Source organism: Pyrus communis, chromosome 7 (genome assembly GCF_963583255.1).
Source record: "Pyrus communis chromosome 7, drPyrComm1.1, whole genome shotgun sequence".
Classification (NCBI taxonomy): domain Eukaryota; kingdom Viridiplantae; phylum Streptophyta; class Magnoliopsida; order Rosales; family Rosaceae; genus Pyrus; species Pyrus communis.
Genome location: NC_084809.1, coordinates 15881082 through 15891574, shown reverse-complemented (window position 1 = coordinate 15891574; position 10493 = coordinate 15881082). Strand labels below are relative to the sequence as shown.

Below are 10493 nucleotides of genomic sequence, written 5' to 3'. Positions count from 1 at the left end.
AAAATCATCAAAATCGGAGTTAAAACTACCATTAAATCATGCTTTTTTGTTTATAACCGTCGAAAAGTTTTGTCTAGTTACTTGATCTTTGAATGTTTGTTTTTTGTGATTTTTGGCGTACGCGATCTCAAGGCATATATACAAACAAGTTTGACAGTTGGATCGTTGAAACTAGTTTCGTAGAATATGTATCCCATTAACGATACATTCACTAACACTCGGAGTTTATTTATACTTTTATCAAGTATAACATAAGATTTTGTGGTATCCACTAGTGTAAATATTTTAAATTGAAGATCGAATTAGTTCATTGTATTCATATAGGGTCAAGGAGTGTAGCTCTAAAAAATCATCAAAATTAGAGTTAAAACTACCGTTAAATCGTGATTTTTTGTTTATAACCGTCGAAAAGTGTTGTCCCGTTACTTGATATCTGAATGTTTTTTTTTTTTTTTTTGCAATTTTTGGCGTACATGATCTTGAAGCATATACAAACAAGTTTGACGGTTAGATCGTTGAAATTAGTTTCGTACAATGTGTTTCCCATCAAGTTCAATGGTGTATATATTTACTAAGTAGATTTTAATTTATTTATTTTGTACTTGATTATAACACTTAAGAAATTGAATGATATATATGTAAAAAAAATTATTGTGGGTTTTTGTTAGAAAAATATATTATTGTAGGGTTTATATAAAAAAAAATTTGAATTTGAAAGAAGTAAAGTCACATTTTCAGTAATTTTTATAATAATTGAAAAATAAATAAATAAATAACTTGCGCGACGCCTTAACGTGGTCGTTGCGCAAAACCTTTGCGCGACGTCAAATTATATACCTACGTTGCGCAAGTTATGATAAATTTGGCGGTGCAATAGTGAAAATTACGTGGTTTTTTTCAATTTTCCTAAGTTTGAACCTCTCTCCTCTTTCCCTTTTTCCCTCTTTCCTGTATAATTGACCTCTCTCTTCCCTCTTTCCCGTTCTCTTCCCTCTCGCTCATCTCTCATTCTCTCTTTCCCGTAGACGTCCTTCTCCCTCTCGTTCGCAAGCTTTCCTCTTCACAATCTCAAATCCAACCACCACCACTACTCTGTCGGTTGTCTCTCTCCCTCTCGCTCTAAACGATGGGCAGCCACGCGAATCTCGAAGCCCACACAAATCAAGTCCCAAAATCAACGTGAGGGTTTCTAATTTTCGATGGGTTTTTGTTATTTAGGGTTTAGGCTCAAATTGCACGTTGGGTTTTTGTCAAATTGCTTTTTTCAATTTGACGCAATTTTGTCGATGACTTTGATGCAATTTTTGCAATTTTGTAATTTTTTCGTGTTCTTGCTGAAATCAAGGTGAGGTGTTCTTGCTGTAATTTTGTAATTTTTGCATGTTGGGTTTACTCAAAATCAAGGTGAGGTGTTCTTGCTGAAGTTTTTGCAATTTTATCGATGACTTTGATGCAATTTTGCTGAAGTTATTACCAAGATTGAACAATATGTGCATGTTCTCTAGCAAATATAAACTCGCATCTCCAGTTTTGCAGGTTTGCATTCCATTTGAGTACGTTTCTTATTAGCGTTTTTGATAATAGCTCATTTGAGTACATCTCTCACTTTCCCAAGCCTCCATATTTCCAGCTGCGGCTCTAATGGTGAGTCTTGTTTTCCTAGTCTTTAATTTTTCTGGGGTTTTCTTTTTAATTTGTTTAGCTCTTTCTGCTGCCATTGCTGATTTTTATGTTTTTTTTTTTTTTTTTTTTTTTGGAGAATTTAGTGCTAAATTTGGTGTCTTTCTGGTCAAGCTGGGGTTTTGGAATCAAGGGGTTCATCTAGAATCAAATTTTAGGTTTCAGGAAGTTAGCATTGTGGAAAATTAGGACAGTTTGAGCTCCATTGGCAAGAATTTCGCAGATTTACTTTTTCCAACTCTTTCTGTTTGGTTGATGACAAAATTTAAGAAGCCAAATTCGATTTCCAGAATGAATTAATATTGGAAGAAAATTGATTTATCTTACATTAAGTACTACTCGTCCTGCTCAATTAAGCGTTAAGCTTAAGTATTTTACTAGGATAATCTATGGCTTAGTAGTGACTTTGATGCACTTATGTCAAACTTCACCATGAAATTAAGCACTGGCTTCCCCCGAGGGTGGCGCGGGGCGGCGGGGGGGGGGGGGGGGGGGGGGGGGGGGGTGGGGTGGGGTGTGCCTTGTTAATCTGACTTGCCAAGCTTCACTACCGTACCTTTATTTTTCTTAAGAAATAAACCGGCTTTGTAAATGTTTTGTCAAAGGTAATGACAACACCAAGAACTATAAACTTTTAAATTCCTTAAAAGTGTTTGAATTGGTGTTATATGATTTCTGTCTTTGTTATCGGTCCCAATGCGATCACAAAATTATTTGGTGTATGTTTAATGTATATGTCATAGAAAAATATGGTGCTGTGATATATCATTGATGTATGAGTGTGCTGAGTCCCGCATAAAAACCTGTGATTGAATAGTCATTGAGCATTTGGCTTTGGTAAAAACTTATTGGTTTATTTGAACATAGGGGGCCTGAAGCTCTAGGGCAGTTGTATTCTCTTCCTTTAGGCTTTAGAAGAGTTCGTACTGCTGCGAGTCAACCTTACCCTTCTACAAGAGTCCATGGGTAAGGACAACCCTTGTAAATTAAACATATAAATTCATTACTACGTGTTTCACTTAGTGTTTTATGTTTTTTTTCCGTGTGTATCTGTCTCAATGTGATCACATTCTTGTGGCACATGTTTAATTTATGACATGTCAGAGAAGAATATAGTGCTGTGATATATTATTGATGCATGAATGTGCCTGAGTTATGCATAAACACTTGTGATTGAATAGCCATTGAGCATTTAGGTTTCGTTATGTATTAAAACTTATTGATTTTTATTTCAACATAGGGGGCCTGAAGCTCCAGGGCAGCTGCATTCACCTCATTTGGTCTTTGAAAGAGCTCGTCCTGCTACAAGTCATTCTTACCCATCTGCAAGAGTCCATAGGTACGATAATCCCTGTAATTGTACATTCAGTATTATGTGTTTAAGATGATTTGAGAAAACCAATTACATTTAGAAGCGGACTTGTCATTAGTCGAAAAAAATTGTGTTATTGTCCAATGCCATGTGAAGTAGAATTGACTAGCTTTAGATAATTGGCATTTTAATTTCTAAGTTGTAGCAGTGTTGTGTGTGTTTCAGTTTCGGCATGTGAAACTTTTCATTTCATTGTTTTGTCATTGGTTTAATTAGACCTTTGCACAATTTCTTTTTGTTACGTATTTCTCATCAAGAACTTGGTGGTTGAACTTGAAATCCTATATTCCATTAAGCAAATATTATAAAAGCTGAAAAGGTATTCTTTCAGCATTTTGTGTGACATGCTTTAAGCCTTTTGCTTTCTCTTTAGCGAGAAAAGATTTATGCTTTCGCTTTTTGTTTTCTATTCTTTTGTTAAATTTCTTACTGATAAGTTTGTCTTTGAAATGATGTTGAGTTGAATGCTTTCTTGATGCTCTGCATGCCCTGAACTTACACGTTTTACAAAAATATTCGGAGGAGTGGTAGGCCGAAAATGTGGCCCTCCCGATGTCAACTCTGTATAAACAAATTATGTCTTTTCCATTTCTTATATGCTCGCACTGATTGAAAGATGTGGAAGTTGATTTCCTAGAATCGTTTTTAAGAGAACACTCTCTCTATAAATTCAGCCACAATCGTTCACTAGTTGCAAGCTGCAGAAATCATTATCAACACCATTCTGAAACCTTTGTTAATTTTTCAGGGGAAGAAGAAAGATTGCTCAGTTCTCTTTCTCTTCTCCCCTTTTCCTTTTCCCTTTAATTTTCTCGTTTCTCTGTTTTGCTTCTCTACAATAATTAAATACATATTCCAAGCATATATGTGTGTGTGTGTGTGTGTGTGTGTGTGTGTATGTGCAAATTGGAAGATTAATTGGTTGGATGATGGATTGCAAAATGTTTGCCACTGCAATTTGGAATGCCTAAATTTGTTTGGAAGACGAACACTCCATATTTGCTTAATTGAATTGACCTACATGGGACCTTAAATTGCCTTCATAAAGCATACTTACTGGGATATATATTATATATATGTGTGTGTGTGTGTGTGTGTACAACATGGTTATGCCCGATGAACATGAGAGATTCTAGAACTTTCCTTGATCCAATTCTTTGTGTTCCTTATTTTGTAACATCAGAAAAATGGAGGGGGTAGGATTTTCGGCTATTTGCTTCGCTTGGACTTTATGGCTATGTTTGCTACACCACATTAGTTTGCCGAATTGAGCTATTATGAGTTAGTCTAAGTTGTATCAAACAAGGTGCTATTTAGCAATCTCACTAAGTAGGACTAGTGCCTCACCTAGTCTCCTTATTTTGACCTTGTTAAAATGAGGGCTTGAACTAGAACCAACCCAAGCGAACACGCCTTATAGGTTTTTTAAATAAAATAAAGCTTACTGTTTATAAAATAGTGTCGGACTACCAATTCTTTTTTGTTTCACTTGATGCACTTTTTTTTGTTGGCCATGAAAATGGATAGGTAGTTCCTCTTGTTTTGAAATTAAGAATGTTGGTAACCTACTTATTACTTTGGCTGTTAATTGATTAGTTTCAAATGCAAGAAATGATTAGTTTCTAATTTTACAATTTTATGGTTCAAAAAGTGTATAGATGTCGTAGTTGATCACTCGTCGTTGGAGTGTGACCAATGAGCTTCCTGCATTATCAGCATCTACTGCTCCAGGTCGAACACCGCAGAGGTCGATGCATTGAAGGAGGAAATGACAACCCTAAAGGGTCAGCTTGCGGTCCAGGGCCAGCAGATGAGGACCCAAGGCGAGGAGCTGAAGGCCTGTATTGGGCACGTGAGAGACCTTGTACGAGCCATACAGTTGATCGGCATCCAAATCTCGCTACCAGCACCTGATCTTGCTCCACTTTCAACCTCCGAGCCACTTCACCTAGAAGACTACTTGTAATTTTTAATTTTTTTTTTGTTCGGACATCTTGTATGTACATTTTCATATATTTTATAATAAAATATTTTTCTTTGGTTAATTAATTATCGTTTAGAATTTAATTACAATATTATTAACCATTAAAAAAAATATATTTTTGACCAAAACCAAAAAGTGATCTAATCCATTTTGCGCGACGTAGGCTGCATCGCGCAAAGCCCCTTTACACGACGTAGTAGGCTGCGTCACACAAAATCACTTTGCGCGACTTAAGGACATGCGTCGCGCAAAGCCCCTTTGTGTGACGTAGGTATCTTCTTCGTCACGCAAACCCTTCTATCACTGCCTTGCCGCGACGGTTAGCGCGCAACGAAGGTCCATTGTGCAAAGTTTTGCGCGACGTTTTTTGACTTTGCACGACAAAGGACCTACATCGTACAAAGTGTTTTTTGTACTAGTGCACGTGAAAACTGGCACTATGCGCAACGCATACGAGTCCTAATTGCCTATAACAATCTAGGACAAGACTAGCATCTACAATGGATCCAAAGTGAGTGTACGGTGCGATGTGCAAATACACGTGAAAGACTAGCCCTAGCCTAGGCGAGTACTAACACCGGTGCAACAAACAATGAGCAAATAACATAAATATAGTCATGCCACAATGATTTGATAATTCTAGTCAACATAACATTCATCATAGCCATAAATTTAATTAAGGCATCCCATAATAGTATGCATACCTTTGCATCCCGCAGGATTTGGAATAATTTCGTAAATTCTGTCATTTCGCTAATTCTTATAAACATTAGTCTAACCATAGGCATGTGTAGGAAATTCTTTTTCAATGTATAAATGGAAATTAAATAAATATATACTATTTAAAAGTAAAGACCCACTCACAGTTACTTGTGGTGTCACATCCGTTCATACATTAGTAAACTTGGTAAACTCTGCACCTAAGCATAATATTGGGACCCATTAGTAAACTCTGCTAAGAAAATTAAACTTGGGAAAATGGAGTGCGGATTTGAAATCAAGGTGTCAAAATAAGCTAAAGAGGGTCCTTGACAAATTTTGTAAAAAGTCAACGGTCAACCCTAAAAAGTCAACTGAGACGCCCCCGCAGTCAACTACGTTAAAACTTTAGAATTTCACTAAATGGATGTCAAAAACGGACTCGGGATGTCGAAATTAGTCTAGGAGGGTTTCCGAGAAAATTCCGAAAAAGTCAACACAAAGAATATTCCATTTCAGAACTAGGCCGGCTAGAATAATGGCCCAAAGGATTGGGCCGGTTGGGCTAAAGATTTGTGCCAAGGATTTTGGACTAGGTTTTTGGGCCTAAAGCCTTTTTTTTCATTTTTCTCTCTCTACTTCTTCTCCGGTCGGTTACCGCTACGATCGCCGGATTCTGGAAATCTCGCCAGAGAACAAAACAAGGTTCGAATAGCTTGATTTCTCAACTATTTTTCACACTCTTCCTACCCAAATGAAGAGAAATATACCAATGTGAGGTCATGCCGTCGCCGAAGCTGGCCAAGAAACGATTCGAAACCGCCAGATCTCTCACAAGAAAAATGGGGAAAGTTTCTCCCAAACTGATATGCACTAAAACTTCAACATTTCTTTCAAATAAAACAAGAATCATGTACAAAACAGTGATCTAAGATGATTGTTGTCAATTTCAAACCTTACCTTGGTCGGAATCTTGAGAAATCTCGCCGGAGTTGGCTTAGTTAGGTGACTATGCACTATTGCTTTCTCCATACCAGCGGAGGTAGAAGGGATGAGAAAGAGATTGAGAGTTTAGAGAAAGGTTTAAGAGAAACAAGGATGTGGTGTTGGTCGAGTGAAAAATCATTATCAGGGTTTGGTTTTTGGGTAGACCATCTCGACCTCTCCGGGTGTGCAGAGAAAGAGGGAGTCTAAGAGGGATGAAGATCAAAGCTGAGAGGGTTAGAGGGAAAAAGATGAGTTGGCAGCCAATGAGTGGTGGAAGTGAGGTAAAGGAATTATTTTATTATTATTATTTTTTTTTAAGTGAGACTGTCCCCAGAGATAGGGGGCACGGAAGAGAGTTGGAGGAATGGGGCGTGGGCCCCACGTGGTACAGAACCCAAGGCCAAAAGACAAAATCAAATTATCTCCCGTAAACGTGAAATTACTAAAACTCCCTTTACGATCATAGTTCCATAAACTTTTCACCGTAGCTCCAATTCCGATTCCACTTGCACCTACATGTTTGTAATGACGAGCACTACTAGGATACATTAAAAGAATGTTTTGTACATCTCACTATACGCTAGTCAACGAAAGTCAACATCCTCGCCTCTAAAGGCATTTTCGTCCATTCCCACTTTTAAATTTATAAAATCGTAGAATTTTAAACAGCTAGGAGAAAATTTTGTTGATAGCCAACAACTTAGCGCCTAACCAGCAAGGTCTAAATGAGGATTTTTAAACATTGATTTTAGGATAAAGGGCCAGTTTGGGATTTATGTGTTTTTTTTAATAAATTGCTTCTGCTATGCTTTAAGAATAATCAGCTGTAAAATAAAAAAGTTGAGCATTTGTTAAACTATATTTTTAAAAATGTTGTGAGTATGAAAAACAATGTAAAAGTAGTGTCTAGAAGGATAAATAATGTCATTGTTTAAAATTAATGAGCCTTTTACAGAATTAAAAATATTCTAAAGGCTCAACTCCATTTTTTATTAAAGTAGTTTTTAAAAGCAACATATAGGCTGCTTTTAAAAGCAACATATAGGCTACTTTTAAAAGTTGATGTCTAGAGGTCATTGCTTTTAAAATAAGTAGCATATTTTAATTTTACCAAATACTTTTTTACTACTTAACTTTAAAGTAAAGCAGTTTTTGGTGAAAAAAAAATGTCAAACTGGGCCTAAGTCAACGAACATTTTCACATTAGCGAGATAAATTTTGGTAAGTGATTTTGATCTTAGTTGAAGAGGAAAAAAAAGTATTTATTGACTAATAAAGTGATTATTTTATTTGGGCTATGGGTTTTAATGTTGTTTTCTTTTAACAAGTATGATATTTATAGGGTGAATAGATACAAATAAGAGGGGATAATCCTTACGTACTCACTAATGAGTATTCCATCTTTTGATTTGGTCAATGATATTTTAGCACGTGTTTTATGGCATTAAAACACAAGGGTTGTTTTATACACACCCAACATTTTGTTAATTAAACTCTCACATATTTAATACATTTCGTGTCTATTTCTTTTTCAATATTGCCCTCACACCACATACTGCACTTAAACCCCCTATCAAACTCTTCTCTATCAACGACAGAAAGAAAGAAAATCGCAATGCTGCTGATTGTTGAGATGATTTTTTTGTTGTTCATGGATTTTCAGTTCCATGCATGACGTTTGTACTATTGGCAGATCATATCTATTTGTATTTAGTTTTGAAAAAGAAAATCTTGACAGAACTTAGGTCAAAGTCTTCATTCAATTTTGGAGTTTCTGACTATTAGGCAATATAGGGTTTCATATCCTCTATTCAATTTCTTGCACATCTAGTTTCTTGTTCATTCTAAGTTTTGGTTCTCTATCAATTTCAAGAATTTGTGAAATATAAATTTTAGGTTCCGTGTTTATATAGTGCACTATTCTAAAAATTCTCACCTAGGCGCTAGACGGCTAGTCACAGCTTCGATTACTCCCTAGGCTTTGAAATAAAGAAATGGTGTCTAGACCTGCTTCTCCTAGAGCGCCTAAGTGTCGGCCTAGGCAGCCCAAACCTGCCTAAACACCCCGCTTAGGTCGTTACTCTCACTTAGACAGAAAATAAATAACTTTTATTTTGCATTTTATTATTTAATAAATTGTAAGAGAGTTGTTGAATACTTAGATTAACACAAATTATATGCTTGTTCCCCATGTTTTCGTTATGTTCTAATACTTTATGATCTATATGTCTTTATATTTTGCAATTTATGTATCTCAATGCAATTATGTATTTTTTAATTATAAGAGTGCACTTATTTATACAATATATAATGGATTTTACTTAAATCCGCCTAGGCCCCCACCTAGACCCTACCTAGCCGCCTAGGCGCTAGACCCCAATCCACCGCCCGACCGGTGCCTAGCATTGTTTAGAACCTTGATACAGTGGCAAGGCCGCTTATAAGGACCAAAGTGGTCCCTACCTCCTTGTGAGCTCCATGCCAAATCATTTAGACCTTGGCTTCTCCTCCTCATATGAAACCTTGGTGGTCTTGAGACATTTGTAGACGGCAGATTTTAGTTGGAAGAGATGAGGCTTTGAGTTCGAAGAAGAAAGCTTTTGTTAAGCACTTTCAATAAGATTGTCTGCACAATAGGCTAAATAGACATTTTATAAGCAAGTTAATAATAAGTTTTTTATCTGAGGTGTTAATAAAAAAATTTTAAAAATATTTTACATATTATTTAATTTTTCTTTTTCAGCTTTGAAAATCAAAGAACATGCGACATCTTTTAATTTGATCAAATCATAAAGTAAGCAGAGAATACTCACTAATAAGCACCTAAGTCTTATCCAATAAGAGAATAGATTGCATAAATATGGGCCCCGATAAAATCAGAAAATTTGGAAAAGTAACTAAAATTTGGACTCCATATATACTTATAACCACACTTTTGAATTTTTGATAATTATAACCAAAAGTTGATATTAAAATACTAATGTACCCTTAAATCCTATGCCACGACATTAAGATCCAAATTTGTTAGCCGCAAGCAAGTTCATCCTCTTCCCACGACTCACTAAGTATCGTAAGCTTTGATTGTTATTTTCCACGTAACTATTCAATTAAGTTAACTATTCAATTGAGTATTTATCAAATATAGCCAAAAATTAACCCTTAATTTTAAAAAAATGTCACTTTTTATAAAAATTTTCAAATATATCCAAAATTCCACTTAAATAGACACAAACACCCTCAAATTTAACAATCAAATAAATTAAAGGCTTTTTAGCCAAAATGATTCGTGACACTGATATAACTCCTTAATCTGGTCCTTAACAATTAATGATAATCAATAGTAGTGTTCTTGAATTTGTCTATTGTGAATCATTTTAGTCTTTCTTTGAATTTGTCCATCGTGGTCATTTTAGTTTTTTTGTGAAAAATTTGTCAATTGCTCTATTACTATGATGATGTGGCGCTACATGGGTATCACAAATACAATCATATAATGATATGTGGATTAACTTTAAAAACTATTTTTATATTTAAAACTAAAAATGATATTAGTAAGAAAAAAGGTGTTGAAGGCATGATTGAAACTTTGCTGCTCCCACTTGCAGTAACCGCTGCGGCGCTCATTGTCAGTGATGAGGGGGTCGAAGGGGATAGGGTTGCGATGGTGGAGCGTAAAAGCGAAGGTGAAGTCAGACCAGAGCCTAAGGCGACAGTAGCTAAAAAGCCTTTAATTTATTTAATTGTTAAATTTGAGGGTATTTGTGTCTATTT

The 10493-nt window shown here is 35.7% G+C and overlaps 1 long non-coding RNA gene across 2 annotated transcripts; it reads left to right on the top strand.

Moving 5' to 3' along the window:
- Window positions 1–960: 960 nt before the first annotated feature.
- On the top strand, window positions 961–5037 carry LOC137738654 (uncharacterized). 2 transcript variants are annotated; one of them, XR_011069040.1, is made up of 5 exons: window positions 961–1179; window positions 1529–1644; window positions 2548–2646; window positions 2921–3019; window positions 4704–5037. It is a non-coding gene; the product is annotated as an uncharacterized lncRNA (long non-coding RNA). The 2 variants fall into 2 exon arrangements; XR_011069041.1 differs by lacking the exon at window positions 2548–2646.
- The last annotated feature ends 5456 nt before the right edge of the window (window positions 5038–10493 follow it).